The sequence below is a fragment of the Triturus cristatus genome, chromosome 8 (assembly GCF_964204655.1).
Source record: "Triturus cristatus chromosome 8, aTriCri1.1, whole genome shotgun sequence".
Lineage (NCBI taxonomy): Eukaryota > Metazoa > Chordata > Amphibia > Caudata > Salamandridae > Triturus > Triturus cristatus.
In genome coordinates this window covers 1,407,640,175-1,407,662,106 of record NC_140591.1, presented here as the reverse complement: position 1 = coordinate 1,407,662,106, position 21,932 = coordinate 1,407,640,175, and the positions used below count along the sequence as shown (strand labels likewise).

At 51.7% G+C, this 21,932-nt stretch overlaps 1 protein-coding gene across 1 annotated transcript in view; it reads left to right on the top strand.

The window, feature by feature from the left end:
- Positions 1 to 21,932, top strand: part of LOC146805830 (uncharacterized) — a 497,986-nt gene that overhangs the window by 16,877 nt on the left and 459,177 nt on the right. The gene's annotated exons all lie outside the window — the stretch shown is intronic.

The window sequence follows — 21,932 nt, the reverse complement described above, 5'->3', positions numbered from 1 at the left end:
TTTGACCTGCTCTATTTAAAATTTGTATATTGTGATTGACCTATTTATTTTCCCAATCAGCAACTAAGAGAAAAAGATAAAGAAACATATTTTCATAATTTTTACGGTGTAGAGTCGTTTTTGGAACGGATGCACGCCTGGTTATTGTATGGGTATATTGTACGCTTAGCACGGTGCCTGATTCCTGACCACTCGAGCCAAGCTACCACAGTGTGTTCGGGGAGTCCACCACCACCCTGCGGAGTGGGAGTGGGCTGTTTCCAACATAAATTGGTGTTCAGTGGTGGGATCGAGCTGTGCCTACATATACTCAACAATAACTGTGGGTAGTCCATAGGCCTACACCGGGAGTTTTCTCACAGCGGCCTTCCTAATTGTGGGTTTTTGTTTTTTCCAAATTTACTCTGGTGGTGGGAGGAGGTATTATTAAAGGTATCCCCCTGCATTGTTACTGCACAAAACCTGTCCTCTAACCTGAGTGGGCAAGATGGAGTTTGTACTGGAAGATTTAGAAACGTACACTGTAGCCCAACTCAGGGAGTTTTGCCAGCGGGAGGGGGTGTACTGTCCCCCAGGAGCAAAGAAGGGTGCACTCCAAACCAGCTTAAGGGCTTGGGGGGAGGCACGCCGAGAAAGCAAGGCTGAGGAGGAAGACAGGGATGGAGAGCCTGACCCCGAGGGGGCTGAGATGTACCAACCTGAGGTGGGGAACCTGTCAGCAGGGCCCAGGACACTTTCTAGGAAGGGCAGCACTGTCTCTAGTGGGGGCTTATCCAGCGTGGAGTTAGCAGATCGGAGAGAGAAAAGACAGCTCACATGGGATTTAGCAAAGCTGGAGAAGGAGAAGGAGGAACAGAGGTTGGCTCATGAGACGGAGAAAGAGAGGATGGCTCATGAGATAAGACTGAAAGAGATAGAGCTTCAGATCCTAAGAATTGGGGCACCAACTGTTCCTAATGGTGGCAGCAAAGACCAAGAAATCACCAGGGAATCCAAACCTTACCTGCCCAAGGACATAGTAGCTAGCTATGGGGCGGGTGACGACATCGCCAAGTGGCTAGCAGCCTATGAGGTCTCGTTGAGGGCCCATGGGGTTCCAGTGAAGTATTGGGGAGGAGGATTGTATAGGTACATGCCTCCAGCTGGTAGGGATGCTTTATTGGCCCTCGAAGAGGATGAGCAGACCCACTACCCCACCATGAAACTGGCGCTCATCAGAAAGTTTGGACTAACACCTGAAAAGTACAGACAGAAGTTCAGGGGTAGTCACAAACTGGGCACACAGAATTGGGTGGACTTCCTGGACTATGCAAAGAAGGCACTGGAAGGTTGGATTCAGGGCAGTGAAGTAAGGAACTACGAGGAGCTGTTTGACCTAGTACTGAAGGAACACCTACTCGAGAAATGTTTCCCTGAACTGCGGCAACACCTGGTGGATAGCAAGCTGACCAGTCCCCGGAAGCTTGCTGAGGAGGCGGACATTTGGGCTAGTACCCGGGTGTCCACAAGGGGGACTGGAGGGGATAATCAAAAGGCCGGACAGGGCGCCCCCCAGAAGAAAGAGGGAGGGGAAAAGAAAAAGGAGTTCTCCAAAAGCCCCCAAAATAACTTCCAAGGGAAGGGAACAGGATTCACCTCTAAGGCTAACCCACCCAGAAACCCTAATCCTGGCCAGAGTCAGCAGCCAAGGGTTGTCCATTGCTACGAGTGCGGTGGCGTTGGACACTATAAAGGAGATCCGAAGTGTCAGAAACGATCACCCCCTCCCACTGGAGGAAAGACCCCCGGAGTAGCTAGTGTAGTGCTCGGGGAGGAGATGCCCTTAACTAAGGGAAGGGAGTGGGCGGGTGTCACTTTAGTGTCCCTGGGAGAACGGGAGATGGTTCCTAAGATCCAGGTGCCCGCAAATACCGCAAAGTATGGGCAGTGGATCACCATCAACGGCCAAAGAGGGGAGGCTCTGAGAGACACAGGAGCCAGTATGACTATGGTGCGTAGCCAACTGGTGTCTCCAGAGCAGGTAATTCCCGATGTACTCCACCCAGCCGCGATGGCTGACGGCAGAACAGGTCACTATCCAGTGGCCGAGGTTCCCTTTGAATGGGGGGGGGTTGCAGGTTCACTTCGAGTTGCCGTAAGCCCTGCCGTGCCAGTCGATTGTCTGCTGGGCAATGACATGGAGCACAACGCTTGGAAGGAGGTGGAATACCGGACTCACACCGAGATGCTGGGTACACCTGACTGGGCCTGTGTTAGCACAAGGTCCGAGACTACCCGAAGAGGGAGTTCATTCCGGCTGGAGCCTGGAACAAAGGCCCAGCCAGCTGCCAGTCAAGGGAAGAACCGAGGACAGGAGGAGCCTGCCTCGGCGTCTCCACCCCGTAGGACGGATAGGCCACCGGAGGTGGTGAGCCAGGAGTCTGCGGAGGGGGACGTTACCAACCTGGAGGACTTACCCATCCCGGCCGAGTGGCACGTGGAGGGAGGCCCGTCCAGGGAGGAATTCTGCCAGGGCCAGAGGGAGTGCCCTACCCTTGAGGGGCTGAGGCGACAGGCCGAAGCCCAGGCAGCAGGGAACGTTGAAGGGAACTACAGTGTTTACTGGGAGGATGGCCTCCTCTACAGTGAACCCAAGGCACCCCTACATGGATCGTCACGAGCCTTGGTAGTTCCTCAACGTTATCGAGCCTTCCTTTTGGAGTTGGCTCACGAGATACCATTGGCAGGACACCTGGGGCAAGACAAGACCTTCGCCCGTCTTGTCCCACACTTTTATTGGCCTCAGATGAAAGTGTCGTCCGATACCTACTGCCGGACATGTGCGTCTTGCCAAGCCAGTGGGAAAACAGGGGTGAAGCTGAAAGCTCCCCTGGAACCACTTCCTGTCGTTAGCACCCCCTTTGAAAGGGTGGGCATCGACATAGTGGGTCCATTAGATCCACCAACTACAGCTGGTCACAGGTTTATCCTGGTTCTGGTGGATCATGCCACACGGTACCCAGAGGCAATACCTCTGAGGACCATAACAGCACCTGTTGTGGCTAGGGCCCTGATGGGAATCTTTACCCGAGTGGGTTTTCCCAAGGAAGTTGTGTCCGACAGGGGGACCAACTTCATGTCAGCATATATGCGGGCAATGTGGAAGGAGTGTGGAGTGACCTACCGGTTCACAACTCCTTACCACCCCCAGACCAATGGTCTGGTGGAAAGGTTTAACAAAACCTTAAAAGGCATGATCAGAAGTCTGCCTGAAGGCCTGCGGAGGAAATGGGACGTCCTCCTACCCTGTTTACTCTTTTCATACAGGGAAGTGCCACAGAAGGGAGTGGGCTTCAGCCCCTTCGAGCTTCTGTATGGGCACCCTGTACGTGGACCTCTTAACCTGGTGAGAGACGGATGGGAAAGAACTCCCAGAAAGCTCCCCCAGGATGTGGTGAGCTACATGCTGGCCTTCCGGAGCCAAATGGCTAAGTTGTGGAAGCAAGCTTCTGACAACTTGGAAGCCAGCCAAGCAGTGATGAAGGCGTGGTATGACCACAACGCTCACCCGGTGGAGTTGGAGCCTGGCCAGAAGGTGTGGGTGATCGAACCAGGAGAGCTTAGCGCCCTCCAGGATCGCTGGTCAGGACCCTTTGAGGTGTTGGAGAAGAAGGGTAAGGCTACCTACTTGGTGGACCTGAAGACCCCTCGTCAGCCCCTGCGGGTGCTGCATGCCAACCGCCTCAAACCCCACCACGAGAGGCCCGAAGTCATCTTGATGATGGTGACTGACGGAGGAGAGGACGTGGAAAGCGAGCCTCTCCCTGATCTGTTTGCGTCTCAAGAAAAGGATGGGTCAGTGGAGGGAGTGATTCTCTCCCCATCTCTAACTCCTGAACAGCAGGAGGACTGTCGCCAGGTCCTGGGGCAGTACTCTTCGTTGTTCTCCCTTGTCCCGGGTAGGACTCACCTGTGCGTCCATGACGTGGACACAGGAGACAGCCCACCTGTGAAGTCCAAGATCTACCGGATGTCAGACAAGGTGAAGGCCAGCATTCATAGTGAGGTCACTAAGATGCTGGAGCTAGGAGTGATTGAACCTTCTAGCAGCCCCTGGTCCAGTCCGGTGGTGTTAGTACCAAAAGCTGCACCACCGGGTGCCCAACCAGAACTGAGGTTCTGTGTGGACTACCGGGGACTGAATTCAGTGACAAAAACTGATGCTCATCCGATCCCTAGGGCGGATGAATTGATTGACCGGCTGGGAGCTGCCCAATATCTAAGTACCTTTGACCTTACTTCGGGGTACTGGCAGATCTCGTTGACTGATGGAGCAAGGGAAAGGTCAGCCTTCTCCACGCCCAATGGCCACTACCAGTTCTGTGTGATGCCCTTTGGGCTCAAGAACGCACCTGCCACGTTTCAGCGCCTGGTAAACCAGATCCTCACCGGAATGGAGAGTTTCTCTGCTGCTTATCTGGATGACATAGCCGTCTTCAGTAACAGCTGGGAGGATCACTTGCGTCACCTGCAAGCTGTTCTCCAGGCCCTGAGACAAGCTGGATTGACGATCAAGGCCAGCAAGTGCCAGATCGGGCAGGGGTCGGTAGTGTACCTTGGACACTTGGTGGGTAGGGGAACGGTGCAACCCCTCCAGGCGAAGATCGAGGCCATCATGGCCTGGGAACCCCCCAAGACACAGACTGAGGTCCGAGCATTTTTGGGCCTCACGGGATACTATCGCCGCTTCGTGAAGGGGTACGGTACTATCGTAGCCCCCCTCACGGAGCTCACGTCCAAGAAACAACCTCGACGGGTAGTCTGGACGGAGGCTTGTCAGCAAGCCTTTGAGAGATTGAAGAAAGCCATGTGCGAGGCCCCGGTCTTAAGGGCCCCAGACTTTTCCAAGGAGTTCATTGTCCAGACAGATGCATCAGAACATGGCATTGGGGCAGTGTTATCGCAACTCAACGAAGAGGGTCTGGATCAACCCGTGGTCTTCCTATCCCGGAGACTACTTCCCAGGGAACAGAAGTGGAGTGCAATAGAGCGTGAAGCCTTTGCAGTGGTATGGGCTCTGAAGAAGTTGCGGCCATACCTGTTTGGCTCGCACTTCCTGGTTCAGACCGACCACAGACCCCTTCGTTGGCTGATGCAAATGAAGGGGGAGAATCCCAAGTTGTTGAGGTGGTCTATTTCCCTACAGGGGATGGACTTTCAGGTGGAACATCGGCCTGGAGTGGACCACGCCAATGCAGACGGTCTCTCAAGGTATTTCCGCCTTAGTGATGAGAACTCCCAAGGGGTTGGGTAGCTCTCCCCACTTTCAGCTGGGGGGGACGCGTGTTAGACCTGTCAGCCCTTTGGGTGGTCCCTCCTCATCATTATTTATTTTGTCCCACTTTTGCCTCAAACCCTGTTTGAATTTTTCCTTTTTGGGAACCACCAGACTTTTTCGTGTTGCTACAGATTCAGGGAGCCATTTTAGCTACCCCTGAAACTTCTGTCTGAGGGCCTGGAGCACAAAATGGTGGCCACCTGTGACATCACCAGCATCCACTGGAACCTACCAGCACCTTCCAGAACATTCCAGAACTCTGTGACAGTTGGAGGCGGTTTAGAATGTTGGGAGGTTAAGACAGAGTGTTGGCAGTTGGAGCTGGCAGTTGGCACCTGACTGGTGAAGAGAGAGCAGCACAAGAGTGAAGGAGGAAGGAGTGAAGCAGCAGGGGTGGAAACTTGTGCCTGGAGTGGGGTCCATAAACCCACCCTTGATACTTGTCCCTACTGATGGATCCCAGCCTATAGCCCTGAGTGGGAAGAAGACAGAAAAGCCTATCCTAAGGACCTGGACAGCAGGAACAGGCCTTAGAACCAAGAAAACAGCAAGATTCTGACCTGAGAACTGGTTTCCCTGGAGTCCGGCGTCGAGTAGCCTGAAGACCTGGAGCCCGAGGTGGAGAAGCGGCGCTGACTGAAGTAGCAGACGTCGTACCCGGAGCCGCCTGAGGTCGTGAGAGGGCGCCGACGGAGGTCGTGAGGAATACCAGAGGTCGAGGAGGAAGTGAACCGAGGTCGAGCGAGCGGCGTCATCGGAGGAGTGAAGTCCGCCCTCCGGAGTCGTCGGAGACCGAGGTAGAGGAGCACCGGAGGTCGGGAGTGAGGATCGCACTCCGGAGTCGCCCGGAACCTGAGAGGAGGAGCACCGGAGGTCGGGGGTGAGGATCGCACCCCGGAGTCGCCGGAAGTCGACATCGAGGCCAGGCCGGCTGACGTCATCGAAGCCGAGAGCGCCATCGGACCGGAGCCGCCCGAAGTCGACATCGAGTAGAGACTGCCCGACGCCGTCGAATCGGAGGTCGAGATCGAACCGAGGCCGCCGACATCGGACCGGAACCGCCTACCGGCGTCGTCAAAGAATTGACATTGTGCCGAGGCCGCCGAGACCGAACCGGAACCGCCTCACGGCGTCGACACGACTCCAGCGGCGTCGGAACATCAGAAAAAGGGCAGTAAGTGGAGTAGAGGGCGCCTAAGGCCCTGTGGAGACCTGAGAGACTGCTCTAAGGGGCTAGGGAGGTGCTGAAACCAACCTGACTGTGCCTGGGGTGAACTGGGACTAACCTAGAGAGGTTGTGTGGAGAGAGAAAGCCAGGGCACTGGTATTCCCCCCTTTGATCTACCTCAGTTTAGGCCTCAGCCTTGTCCCAGCCAGGGAGTAGCCCCCCCCTCAAGCCTTCCACAACCCTACAAGCTGTGCCTGGGCCAAATCAGCCCTTAGAAATTGAAGTCATCTGATTACATGAGTGTTGCTGTATACTTTTAATAATTTATTGGGGGCACTGTATTTATTGAGTTTTTACCTATTTATTGCTTCACTATATTTATAGGTCCACAGGACTTGATGGTGTACAATATTTATTGGTACAGTATTTATTGCCTCAAAATATTTAATTGCCTGTATTACCTGCACTGATATTTATGTCCCTTGTATTTATGATCATCCCTATTTATTGAATTTTCAGATAATATTTATTTGACCTGCTCTATTTAAAATTTGTATATTGTGATTGACCTATTTATTTTCCCAATCAGCAACTAAGAGAAAAAGATAAAGAAACATATTTTCATAATTTTTACGGTGTAGAGTCGTTTTTGGAACGGATGCACGCCTGGTTATTGTATGGGTATATTGTACGCTTAGCACGGTGCCTGATTCCTGACCACTCGAGCCAAGCTACCACAGTGTGTTCGGGGAGTCCACCACCACCCTGCGGAGTGGGAGTGGGCTGTTTCCAACACATAGGGAACGCGGAGTTCAGGCAAAAACTCAGACTCCGCGGCGTAGCAGAGTTAGACCCCGCACCCATGCCCAAGTCAGAACAGGAAAATCACTCACATGCTCTGTGTTAGAACCGGCGGTCTCTAGTTGGCAGAGGTATACACTTCTGACAAATAGGGACCAACCAACTCTAGTCAGGGAAAGGGGATTACACACTCACATAACCCCTGCTACCCCCTTGGTAGCTTGGCAGAGCAGACAGGCTTATCTCAGAGGCAGTGTGTTAAGCATTTATGACCACATACAGTAATAAAGTAAATACACTACAGATGGACACGACACAGAAGTTATTATAAAAATAGTATTTTTATATAAGGCTTAGCACAAGACCAAATAACGACAAAAATATACCACAGTCTCAATAAATACTCTTTGGAAGGAAAAATAATAGTTCAAGTAAGGTTTCTTCTTGGCAAATAGTTCTTTAGCAAAGTATTCTTCTGAGCACAGTTCTTTGGCAACAATGTAACCCCCCCAGGAGTCACACGACGTCGAGTCTACACGATTCCCAAGGTTCGGCGTCGACCGCGAGGAGCGCTACGTCGAGCCTGGAGTCGCAACAGACCCCACAAGTACAATACCTTGAGAAACGAAGAAAAACGATGATCCACGGCGTCGAGATGTCGGCGTCGAGGTCGGCGTTGATCGTGCCTCGGAGTCGGGTCAATCCGCAGCGGCGTCGAGGGATGTCGGGCCGGAGCAGCGCTCACGGCGTCGAGAAGGGCGTCGAGTCGATGCGATCAGCAGCGGCGTCGGGACGGGGTCGCTTGGAGGTAGAGCCGATACTCACTCCTCACTGGCGTTGATACCGGCGTCGGGACGGGGTCACTTGGAGCCGGGGCCGATACCCACTGCTCACTGGCGTTGCTGCTGGCGTCGAGACTGCAGATTTTCCCTTGTGTACTGGAAACAACACTTTCCAGCAATTCAGCAAATGGTGAAGTCCTTTGGCCCTGTGACTTCAGCAGGAGACTGGCACTCTTCCAGTCCTTGGAGATTTCCTAGCAAGTGTTCAGAGAGTACACACCAAGTTCCTCTCTCCTTGTTCCTTGGCAAAAATAAAGAAGCAGCTTTCAGGTTCCTCCACAGCAAAACAGCACTCTGGCAGAAAGGGGAGGCAAGTCCTTAGATCAGCAGGCTTCTTGTCCTTGGTACAGGTTTCCTTGTCAGAAGTGATCTGAGTTCTTGGTTCAGGGGTCCTTCTCTTATACCCCTTTTTCCCTTTGTTCCCTTTGTCCAAGCAGGGAGATTCCCACCATCTCAGGTTTGTTGTGGGTGTTGCCAGGCAGAGGCACCTGGCCTATTCACTGAGCAGGGCAGAGTCCTCAGCCGCCCAGCAGGAGGCGGAGCCAGTATTGTCACTGGCAGGAGCAGGGCTATCAGTCGCCCAGCAGGAGGCGGAGCCAGTATTGTGTCAGGCAGGGCAGGCTACTCTTCCCTCACTCTGTGTAAACGCCCCATTCACCCCACACTGACTCATTCAGACCTCTAGAGCCACCCAGCCCCTGACACACACACCAAACCAGCAGAGACCGGTAGATAGTTGGACAAGAAAATAGCCACTTTCTAAAAGTGCTATTTTCAAACATAGAATTTAAAAACCATCCATCCTAAAGGGTGTGTTATTAAATTCTGAGTTCAGGGATACTAAACTCGACTTGCTACCATGCTCCCTGAGTCAGATAGATTATAATGGAGTTAATAATCAGTCTGCCCAGTCTGGCCTATTGGAGGCAGGTAGCCCTTCAATAGTGAAAAACGAAAATGGCTGTAATTCACTATTAGGTCATGCCACACACATCAGGGCATGACCTACCTTTTACCAACAATGCACCCTGCCCTAGGGCCTACCATAGAGGTGTCTGAAATGTGGCAAAGTGAAGGTTTAGAGACTGGTAAGTAGGTTTCCTTACCAAGTCGACATGGCAGTCAGGGACTGCACGCAGGCGCTGCGGTGGCAGGCCTGAGACACATTTTACACGCTGCTTCTGTGGGTGGCACAACCAGTGCTGCAAGCCCACCAGCAGCAATTAACTTACACGCCCTTGGCACACGCAGTGCACTAGACTAGGGTCTGAACAGTAAGTCAACCAAGCCAATCATGGTAACACCAATCAATGTAACAATTTAACATAGGGAGCACTTGCACTGTGGCACTGATCAGCAGTGGCACAGTGCCCAAAGCAATAATCCAGCAAAAACATTGTAAACAGAGGAGGCAAACAGAAAAAAATGGAGGAGAGACTCATGCCAATGATGCCAGGTCTAACACGTGTCCCCTCCAGCTGAAATGTGGGGAGAACTACCCTTCACCCAGGGAGTCCTCATCACTAAGGCGGAAAAATCTGGACAGACCATCAGCATTGGCGTGATCTGTACCAGGGCGGTGTTCCACCATAAAGTCCATCCCCTGTAGGGAAATGGACCACCTCAACAGCTTTGGGTTCTCACCCCTCATCTGCATTAACCATCTGAGGGGCCTGTGGTCTGTCTGAACCCGGAAGTGAGTCCCAAACAGGTAGGGTCTTAGCTTCTTCAGCGCCCAGACCACAGCAAATGCCTCACGCTCTATCGCACTCCACCTTTGTTCCCCAGGAAGTAACCTCCGGCTGATGAAGGCTACAGGTAAGTCTCGGCCCTCCTCATTCATCTGTGCTAGAACAGCCCCCACACCATGCTCTGAAGCGTCTGTCTGGACAATGAATTCTTTTGAAAAGTCGGGTGCCTGGAGGACCGGTGCGGTACACATTGCAGTTTTCAGGGTGTCAAAGGCGTTTTGACAGGCGTCAGTCCAGATCACAAGTCTCGGCTGCTTCCTGGAAGTCAGCGAGGTCAAGGGGTGCACAATGTTGCCATACCCCTTGACAAACCTCCTGTAGTAACCCGTGAGACCCAAGAAGGCTCTCACCTGAGTCTGGGTTTTGGGCGGTTCCCAAGCCAGGATGGTATCTATCTTGGGTTGCAGGGGGGCCACCTTGCCACTCCCTACTTGGTGCCCCAAGTACACCACTGAACCCTGCCCAATCTGGCACTTACTAGCCTTGATTGTGAGGCCTGCTCTGCGCAGGGCCAACAACACTTCCTGGAGGTGGCGCAAGTGTTCCTCCCAGCTGGCGCTGAACACTGCTATATCGTCCAGGTAGGCGGCGCTGAAATCTTCCAGCCCGGCCAATACCTGGTTAACCAACCTCTGGAATGTGGCAGGGGCATTCTTCATCCCAAAGGGCATCACACGGAACTGGTAGTGCCCATCTGGTGTGGAGAATGCAGACCTCTCTTTTGCCCCATCAGTCAAGGCGATCTGCCAGTACCCAGACGTTAGATCAAACGTACTAAGGTACCGGGCAGCCCCCAACCGATCGATGAGCTCATCAGCTCTGGGGATGGGGCGCGCGTCAGTCTTGGTGACCGAATTGAGTCCTCGGTAATCCACACAGAACCGAAGTTCTGGTGAAGCACCAGGCGCTGCAGCCTTTGGGACCAAGACCACTGGGCTGGCCCAAGGACTGCTAGAGGACTCAACCACCCCTAAGGCAAACCTCTTGGAGACCTCCTCCTTGATGTATGCTCTGACCTTGTCAGTCACCCTGTAGGCCTTGTGCCTCACAGGAGTGCTGTCCCCAGTGTCCACATCATGGACACACCACTGAGTGACCAGGGATTAAGGAGAACAGATCAGGGAATTGTACCAACAGATGGCGACAATCTTGCTGCTGCTCAGGGGTCAGTGTGTCAGAGAGGACAACACCATCCACTGACCCATCTTTTTCTTTTGCACACAGGAGGTCAGGAAGAGGCTCACTCTCCTCCTCCATCCCAGCATCTGTGGCAAGGAGCATGCCCACTTCGGACCTGTCTAAGTGGGGCTTTAACCGGTTGATATGCAGGACCCTTAAGGGGTTCCTGGGAGACTTCAAGTCCACCAAGTAGGTGACATCGCTCTTTTTCTCCACAACCTCAAATGGTCCAGTCCACCTGTCCTTGAGCGCACAAGGTTCCACAGGGGCCATGACCCAAACTTTCTGACCAGGTTGAAGCTCAACCAGAGTGGCATTCTGATCGTACCACCGCTTCATCTCTTCCTGGCTGGCCTCCAGATTTGCCTGAGCAAGATCTCTGAAGCGGCGAGTCTGGTTCCTAAAGGCCAGCATGTAACTATATACATCCTGGGGAGGTTTCCTGGGAGATTGCTCCCAGCCTTCTTTGACCAGACTCAAAGGTCCTCTTACCGGGTGACCATACAAAAGCTCAAAGGGGCTGAACCCTAGAGACTTCTGTGGCACCTCACGGTAAGCAAACAGCAGGCATGGCAAGAGGACGTCCCATTTACGCCTCATTGGTTCTTCAAGACCCATGATCATGCCTTTTAGGGTCCGGTTGAATCTCTCAACCAGCCCATTACCTTGAGGGTGGTAAGGAGTGGTAAACTTGTAGGTTACCCCACACTCCTTCCACAGAGACTTCATATAATTCGAAATGAAGTTGGTGCCCCGGTCCGACACCACCTCTCTGGGGAACCCCATGCGGGAGAAAACATTCATCAGTGCCCGTCCCACCACGGGGGCCGTCACTGTTCGGAGAGGGATGGCTTCCGGGTACCGGGTGGCATGGTCCACCAAGACCAGGATAAACCTGTTGCCCATGGCTGTCTTGGGGTCCAGTGGCCCCACAATGTCAATTCCCACTCGCTCAAAGGGGGTACTGACGACGGGAAAGGGTTGGAGGGGAGCCTTCTGCTTCCGCCCACTTTTCCCACTTGCCTGGCAAGTTTGACAGGTCCTACAATGGATATCTGAATCCCTTCTCATCTGAGGCCAATAAAAATGGGTGACAAGCCTGTCATAGGTCTTGTCCTGCCCCAGATGTCCAGCTAACGGAACGTCATGAGCCAACCCCAGTAGGAAGGCTCTGAAGCGCTGGGGTACCACCAGCACACGGGCTGACCCAGGCTCAGCAGCCTTAGGCTCGCTATACAGGAGGTCGTTCTCCCAGTAGACCCAATGTGATCCTGACTGATCACCTGTCGTTTGGGCTGAGGCCTGCTGCCTCATACCCACAAGAGAAGGGCACACTTTCTGTTCAGCACAAAATTCCTCCCTGGAGGGACCACCATCCTGCTGCCAATGGGTCAGCTCGGGCAGGTCTCCCAGTTCGGCCACTTGTTCTCCTGTCGGTTCCAGGGCATCCCCCTCAGGGTCTGCTCCCTCCTGGACCGCGGGAACGATGGGGGACGGTTTCCCGCGCCCCCTGCCCCTTCTCTTCACGGTTGGGACCTGGGCCATACTTTCAGGCTCCAGGGCCCCATCAACACCCTTACTAACTGACATGGACCGGGTGGTCGCACACACCCACTCAGGCAGACCCAACATTTCCAGATGCGCTTTCCTCTCCACCTTAGCCCAAGGGGAGTCCTCCAAATCATTGCCCAAGAGACAATCAACAGGCATGGCGGGCCTCACAGCAACCTGAAGAGTACCTGAGACCCCCCCCACTCAAAGGGAACTTGAGCTACCTCACACTGACTCTGTGAGTTGTCAGCAGCTACAACGGGGTCGAAGGCATGAGGGACCACCTGCTCTCTGGACACCAAGTGACACTTGACAGCTGTCACACTCGCTCCGGTGTCTCTGAGAGCTTCCACCCTATGGCCATTAATGGTCACCCACTGCCTATATTTCTTAGTGTTACTAGGCAGAGGGGTTGGAGGGACCATTTCCACGTCTCCTAAAGAGACCAGGGACATTTCTGCGGGACCCCACCCACCGGGGGCACCCATCTCCTCCCCTCCCAGGGCTACACTCGCTACCTGACGAGGGGGTGCACGCGGCGGTGCATTCGAATCCTTCATGGGACACTGGGGATCATAATAACGGTGTCCCACCTGCTTACAGGCATAGCAGGTCATGGGGCCCCTGTGAACAGGTTTACCTGTCGGGGCCTCTGGCTTCTTTACAGGGGGAGGCTGGGAACCCTTCCCTTGGTTCCCTTGGGGACTACTTTGGGGCCCTTTCTGAAACTCCCTCTGTTTACCCCTGTCCCCCCCACTCTTCTGCTGGGGACCCTGCCCACCTTTGGCTGAGTCTCCCACTGGACCCTTGTGGACCCTGGTACTGACCCAGCGGTCCGCCTCCTCAGCAAGTTTTCTAGGGTTAGATAGCTTGCTATCAACAAGGTGCTGGCGTAGCTCTGGAAAACAGTTATTAGACAAGTGCTCCCAAGCAAACAAATCATAAAGAGCATCATAACTATCAACCTTGCTACCCTTTATCCAACCATCCATGGTTCTGCAGAAAAAAGACACATATTCAACCCACGTAGTACCAGGCAACTTCTTACATTCTCTAAAGGTTTGTCTGTACTTTTCTGGAGTTAAGCCATATCTCAGCATTAAAGCATCTTTCATATGAGTATAAGACATCCTATCCTCAGCAGGAAGGCTCAACAAGGTATCTCTCCCCTCGTTTGTAAAGCGGCTCCACAACCCCGTTCCCCAATCCTTCTCAGGGACCCGGTGGGCCAACAATGCTAACTCATACGCTTTAAACCATTGGCTAATATCTTCATTCTTACTGTAATCTTTGATCACATCTTTAGGAAAATAAAAACTACTTTCTGCAGGCACAGATGGAGTGCTGCCACCAGAGGGATTCAACTCTAAACTCTTAGTTTTAAGCTCCATCTCCCTCACCATCTTCTCACGTTCAAACGCTAATTTTTCTCTCTCAAAATCTAATCTTTTGCTCTCCATTTCAGCTTCTCTCTTGCTTTTTGCATTCTCTAATTCCAACTGCCCTCCTAATTTAAGTTTTGCCATTTCTAACTTGTACCCCCTCTCCCTCTCCCTGTCTTCTAATTCTTCAGGGGAAAGGCTCCTAGAGGACGCACTACTGCCTGGAGATGACACTGGCCCATCTGCGGGCTCTTCCTCCTCTTCTTCCTCTTCCGGTACCACCACCGGATCAGAGGGATTTCTGGCCTCTAACCAGGCCTTCAGCGCTTTGAGGAAGTCGTCTTTCCTTGTGAGACCTGTGGTAGGAACTTTAAACTGCTTGCAAAATCCTTTTAGATCCTTTAGCACGTAGGAATCTATCTTCTCCTTATCAAATTCCCCCACAACAATCTCCACAGGTGTAGCAGCTCTGGCATTCTCCATGGTCAAAACTGGCAGTGTTTAAGAAAATAAGCTCCAGGAAAGCGGAGAACAAAAATAGGATATCCTACCAAAACAGATTGTGGCTGCGTTATGGTCTGCTTTCACTATGTAGCGTACACTAATCACTGCACATGAGTCATAAATGCAAAGTTCAAATCCTCACCGCTGACCACCAATGTTAGAACCGGCGGTCTCTAGTTGGCAGAGGTATACACTTCTGACAAATAGGGACCAACCAACTCTAGTCAGGGAAAGGGGATTACACACTCAGATAACCCCTGCTACCCCCTTGGTAGCTTGGCAGAGCAGACAGGCTTATCTCAGAGGCAGTGTGTTAAGCATTTATGACCACATACAGTAATAAAGTAAATACACTACAGATGGACACGACACAGAAGTTATTATAAAAATAGTATTTTTATATAAGGCTTAGCACAAGACCAAATAACGACAAAAATATACCACAGTCTCAATAAATACTCTTTGGAAGGAAAAATAATAGTTCAAGTAAGGTTTCTTCTTGGCAAATAGTTCTTTAGCAAAGTATTCTTCTGAGCACAGTTCTTTGGCAACAATGTAACCCCCCCAGGAGTCACACGACGTCGAGTCTACACGATTCCCAAGGTTCGGCGTCGACCGCGAGGAGCGCTACGTCGAGCCTGGAGTCGCAACAGACCCCACAAGTACAGTACCTTGAGAAACGAAGAAAACGATGATCCACGGCGTCGAGATGTCGGCGTCGAGGTCGGCGTCGATCGTGCCTCGGAGTCGGGTCAATCCGCAGCGGCGTCGAGGGATGTCGGGCCGGAGCAGCGCTCACGGCGTCGAGAAGGGCGTCGAGTCGATGCGATCAGCAGCGGCGTCGGGACGGGGTCGCTTGGAGGTAGAGCCGATACCCACTCCTCACTGGCGTTGATACCGGCGTCGGGACGGGGTCACTTGGAGCCGGGGCCGATACCCACTGCTCACTGGCGTTGCTGCTGGCGTCGAGACTGCAGATTTTCCCTTGTGTACTGGAAACAACACTTTCCAGCAATTCAGCAAATGGTGAAGTCCTTTGGCCCTGTGACTTCAGCAGGAGACTGGCACTCTTCCAGTCCTTGGAGATTTCCTAGCAAGTGTTCAGAGAGTACACACCAAGTTCCTCTCTCCTTGTTCCTTGGCAAAAATAAAGAAGCAGCTTTCAGGTTCCTCCACAGCAAAACAGCACTCTGGCAGAAAGGGGAGGCAAGTCCTTAGATCAGCAGGCTTCTTGTCCTTGGTACAGGTTTCCTTGTCAGAAGTGATCTGAGTTCTTGGTTCAGGGGTCCTTCTCTTATACCCCTTTTTCCCTTTGTTCCCTTTGTCCAAGCAGGGAGATTCCCACCATCTCAGGTTTGTTGTGGGTGTTGCCAGGCAGAGGCACCTGGCCTATTCACTGAGCAGGGCAGAGTCCTCAGCCGCCCAACAGGAGGCGGAGCCAGTATTGTCACTGGCAGGAGCAGGGCTATCAGTCGCCCAGCAGGAGGCGGAGCCAGTATTGTGTCAGGCAGGGCAGGCTACTCTTCCCTCACTCTATGTGTAAACGCCCCATTCACCCCACACTGACTCATTCAGACCTCTAGAGCCACCCAGCCCCTGACACACACACCAAACCAGCAGAGACCGGTAGATAATAGCCACTTTCTAAAAGTGCTATTTTCAAACATAGAATTTAAAAACCATCCATCCTAAAGGGTGTGTTATTAAATTCTGAGTTCAGGGATACTAAACTCGACTTGCTACCATGCTCCCTGAGTCAGATAGATTATAATGGAGTTAATAATCAGTCTGCCCAGTCTGGCCTATTGGAGGCAGGTAGCCCTTCAATAGTGAAAAACGAAAATGGCTGTAATTCACTATTAGGTCATGCCACACACATCAGGGCATGACCTACCTTTTACCAACAATGCACCCTGCCCTAGGGCCTACCATAGAGGTGTCTGAAATGCGGCAAAGTGAAGGTTTAGAGACTGGTAAGTAGGTTTCCTTACCAAGTCGACATGGCAGTCAGGGACTGCACGCAGGCGCTGCGGTGGCAGGCCTGAGACACATTTTACACGCTGCTTCTGTGGGTGGCACAACCAGTGCTGCAAGCCCACCAGCAGCAATTAACTTACACGTCCTTGGCACACGCAGTGCACTAGACTAGGGTCTGAACAGTAAGTCAACCAAGCCAATCATGGTAACACCAATCAATGTAACAATTTAACATAGGGAGCACTTGCACTGTGGCACTGATCAGCAGTGGCACAGTGCCCAAAGCAATAATCCAGCAAAAACATCGTAAACAGAGGAGGCAAACAGAAAAAAATGGAGGAGAGACTCTTGCCAATGATGCCAGGTCTAACACTCTGGCATCTCCAGGCTGCCCTCCACCTCGCCGTGGTCACTTCTCCTCACCGTCTTCACCAGTTGCAAACCCCTACGTTGTACGTCTTGGAAGGACTGCGCATTCGTGCGCGAGTGCGCATGCTCAATCCTCGCAACACATACAATGTAAGGGTTTGCAACCTGTGAGGATGGCAAAGAGGAGACTACGGCGAGAAGGAGGACAGCCTGGAGACGCCAGAGCAGGTAAGTGATTATTTCACCTTTTTTATTATTAAGGTGGAGCAGAGCGGAGTTCCACAGAATTTTTCTTAACTCCGTGGAACTCCGCATAGTGGCACTCTGCCAACTCTGGCCACCTTTACAATTAATATAAGTGCATATGAGGAACCACGAGCCCTCTGTGCTCGCACAGTAGTATCGGGGTGTTCCAACCAATTCGAGGTTGCCGACCTGCCGAAATAAATTTCTTGTTATGGTGCGTCGCAATGTCGCGAAAAATGAGTTGGTTAATGGAATGGGGATATTCTGAAAAAGATATTAAAATTGTGGAAGTACCACCATTTTCAAAATTGCTATGCGGCCAGCCATTGATACCGGGAGACGATTTCAGAACTCCACACGGGCAGACAATGCGTCCATCGCCCAACCATAAATAAGTCGTATTACCTGTTCCCTGTGGATATAAATTCCCAGATAGAAGACATTGTCATCACACCACGACAAGGGGGCGTCACAGCACTCCTGTGTCATTTTTTCTGTCAATGGAAACACCTCAGATTTATTCAAGTTAGTGTGAAGGCCAGACTGCTTGCCAATAATTGGTGAAGTTTTTTTGGCCAGGTTGCAGAAGAAGAGAATGATATAGTCCGCAAAGAGTGAGATAAATAAAGGGCCTGGTTTAAACTGTAATCCTCTGTGGAGGTGCTTTTCATGTAAGTGACGTACTAGTGGGTCCATCGCTATGATGAATAGCAGTGGGGAAAGGGAGCAACCCTGTCTAATTCCTCTATTGATCGTGATGGATCCGAGAGCATAACAGTTATCCTAATACGGGCTGGTAGCTGAGAATAGAGGAGTGCCAAAAGAGGAGAAAGGCCTTAAGGAAATCCCATTTTACGGATTGTATCACACAAGAAGGTCCATTCTAGCGAATCAACTTTCTCTGCGTCCAATAAGGCAGCCACAGCTGGTACAGTGGGTGATATTCTGTTAAGATTGGCAAACACCATATGGCAATTCAATGCTCTGGAGCGGTGCTGGATGAAGCCCGATTGGTCCAGGGAAATTTTCTGTTCCAACAGTAAAACAAGGCGGGTCTCCATTAACTTGGCTGAGATTTTATTGTTGAAGTTTAATAACAACAGTAGTCCTTATGATCTGAAAATTATTGGCTCTTTACCTGGATTTATGAATAATGTAAGTACTCCAGCAAGGTGGATGGGGTTACCCCGTTTTCCAGGGCCTCCATGTACATGTCAATGAGATACAAGGCTGGAATATGTTTATAGGCTTCATAAAAAGCCCCTGTATAACCATCAAGGCCGGGTGCCCTAGAGCTATCCATTGATTCATTCACCAGAACTATCTCCTCTACTGTAAAAGTTCCACTAAGGAACTGCTGATGTGCATTAGTAAACCAGATAGTGGCCACCTCTCACAGATATGCAGTTTGTTTGGCATTGTCTTCATCTACCCCAGAGGTATATAAGGTACTGTAGTAATCAATCAATCAATCAATCAATCATCGCATTTATATAGCGCGCTACTCACCCAGGGGGTCTCAAGGCGCTGGGGGAGGGGGATCCGCTACTGCTCGAACAGCCAGGTCTTGAGTTGCTTCCTGAAGGCGAGGTGGTCCTGGGTCAGGCGGAGGTGGGTGGGGAGGGAGTTCCATGTCTTGGCGGCGAGGTGGGAGAAGGACCGTCCCCCTGTGGTGGCTCTTCGGATGTGGGGGACGGCGGCGAGGGCGTGGCTGGTCGATCGAAGCTGGCGTTTGGGAGCGTAGAAGTTGAGGCGGCTGTTGAGGTATCCTGGGCCTTGGTTGTGTAGGGCTTTGTGTGCGTGGGTGAGGAGGCGGAAGGTGATTCTCTTGTTGACCGGGAGCCAGTGCAGGTCTCTCAGGTGTCCGGAGATGTGGCTGCGACGGGGGATGTCCAGGATGAGTCGTGCTGAGGCGTTCTGGATCCGCTGGAGTCTCTTCTGGAGTTTGGCGGTGGTTCCGTCGTAGAGGGAGTTGCCGTAGTCCAGACGGCTGGTGACGAGGGCCTGGGTGACCGTCTTCCTGGTCTCGGTGGGGATCCACCGGAAGATCTTACGTAGCATGCGCAGGATGTTGAAGCACGACGAGGAGACGGCGTTGACTTGTCTGGTCATGGAGAGGGAGGAGTCCAGGATGAAGCCCAGGTTGCGTGCGTGGTCTGTTGGTTTGGGTGCGTTGCCTAGGGCGGGGGGCCACCAGGAGTCATCCCAAGCGGCGGGTGAGGATCCCAGGATGAGGACTTCCGTCTTGTCCGAGTTCAGTTTCAGGCGGCTGTTCTTCATCCATTCGGCTACCTCTTTCATCCCTTCGTGAAGGTTGGCTCTGGCGGTGGCGGGGTCGTTGGTGAGGGAGAGGATCAGCTGGGTGTCGTCGGCGTATGAGATGATGTTGAGGTTGTGCTGGCGTGCGATGTCTGCGAGGGGGCTCATGTAGACGTTGAAGAGGGTTGGACTGAGCGAGGAGCCTTGAGGGACGCCGCAGATGACTTCAGTGGCTTCAGATCTGAACGGAGGGAGACGGACTCTCTGTGTCCTTCCAAGCATCTCAGTCTGAATACTTACAGTATCAGACGCGAGTGCCATTGGAATGTTGCAGTTCTGAAATGTCGGACAGTCCTCTAGGTGGTTGTAGAAGCCTGGCCAGCGTGTGGCTCGGCTGCTCGCCCTCACCATATCGGCGGGTCCTTGCATATTTACCGAGATAATAGGTTTCCCACTCCGCTGTTTCTTTAAATTCGGCTTGTCTGTGCGGTCTGTATTCTGTGGACCGGTGTGCTTGTAAGTGGTCCAGCGCTGCCAGCTCATATTTAATACGGGACAGACTTTTTCGAAGATCATGCAGTACCCTAGCGTGTTTGGAAATACATACACCTCTAGTGTAGGCTTTAATAACCTCCCAAAAGGGGGTTTGGGAAGTGACAGAGTTTTTATTCAGTTCAAAATATTCTAAGATAGCTGTACCGACTTCAGTATGAAACATTTTGTCCTGCTTGGGAAACACCATTGTTGTTATATACCTCCTGCACTAGGGATGTGCAACGTCATTACCATGGGTAAGTGGTCATGGATAAGTGGTCCGAGTAGATGGGAAAAGGACCTGAGCCACGTCATAAGTGCGGCCGAGAGGAGCGAATAGTCGATCCGTGTCCAGGTGTTGTGTGGTGCCAAATGAAAGTGTAGGCGTGGGATGTAGGGTGTCGCATGCGCAAGGTTCCTTAAGTGTGTATGTATTCCTTTAGTGTGTATGTATCGCAGATGCCTCGTAAAGTACACAATGCTCTGGGTATCCCAGTCAGGGCCTGTGCTGTGCTATCAAGGACAGGGTCAAGGAGCATATTGAAATCTCTGCCCATAACAATGTAGTCCGTATCGATGCGATCTATTAAACTCAGGATTGTTTTAAAGTGGTCTGGGCTGTCAGTGTTTGGGGCATAAATATTAACTAATAAGACCCGATGTCCCACCAGGTGCCCAGCAACCAGTTCATACCCCCCATCATCAATATGCCTAACATAGGGTTGAAAGGATAGCCGTTTGTGGATCAGTGTGGCTACTCCTTGTGAATAGGTACTATAGCTGGAAATAAAACGATATGGACCCCAAGTATTAGCAAAAGTTGGTGAACAACCGGGTGGTAAGTGAGTCTCCTGTAAAAAGGGTATATCTACACTGTGTCACTGCAGGTATTGCAGTACTGCGTGCCTTTGCATGGGTTATTGAGACCACAGATTTATTCCAAGATATGAAAGTGGTGTTTACAAATGGGTGAACATTAACATGTCTAAACATTTTTTGGAGACAAAATCAAAGCATGGTGTGCACAGTAAGGTGCACGAATAAGAAATCAAGCTACATTTAGCATGGAAATGCAAATACCCTGAACAATAATAACCCTCCTCCCCCTCCCACATCTGGCGAGAACTTGCCAAGTGAACCCCAGAATAGCCATACAGTAACATAATATTTAACCAAAACCGGGTTGTGGACTAAAACCTCAGGGAAGTACCCATGCTGCAGCGGCCAGCTCTATTTCTTGATGGTGTCGAAGTGTATTTTGGGGTCATGGACGGGTATCAACGATCAATTCAAACGGGGTCCAGTGGCTGTGCCCATGTTTGTGGCAGTAGTTGCAGATGAGGGCCACAGCAAAGGGCAGTTCTCTTCGTGCACAGGAATTTGCTCTGTGGTCGCGCTCAGTCTGAAAGAAAAAGCTCCATGCTGGGGAGTATCTGTGAATCTGATGTGGGTCTCTCTGGTGTTGATCTTCTCGGGGAACCGCAGTGGTTGGCACACTGTTTACAGAATGCCATCAAATCTGTCGGTGTGTCAAAGTATTGGGTTCTTCCATCCACATCCACACAGAGTCTCTGAGGTTACAGCATCCTGTATCTAAGACCCAATTTTCGCAAAGTATTCTTGGCATCATTGAATTTACAGCATGCTTCCTGCAGCATTGAATTTATGGCATTGAATTTATGGCAAGTCAGGGAAAATGGAAATGCTGTCTTCCTGATACTTAAGTGAGCCTAGTTCTCTCGCTCTTCTGAGCACCACTTCCCGGTCCCTGTAGTTAAGGACTCAAGCAATTGTTGGCTGCTGTTGGGCACCCGGTATCGGGCGTGGGCCGAGGGACCGGTGTGCACACTCAACAATAAAGGTCAGGGTGAAGTGCTGTCACCCCAGGAGCTCAGAAAAGAGGTGTACGACAAACAAATCTAAGCGACCAGTATCCAATGTTTCTTGCACTGCCAATATGTGGATATTAATATGAAGCCCCCTGGCTTCATAGTCTTCATTCTTTATTTGTCCATCATGGTGTTTCAAGACAGGAGCTCTGCTCCTCCGCTC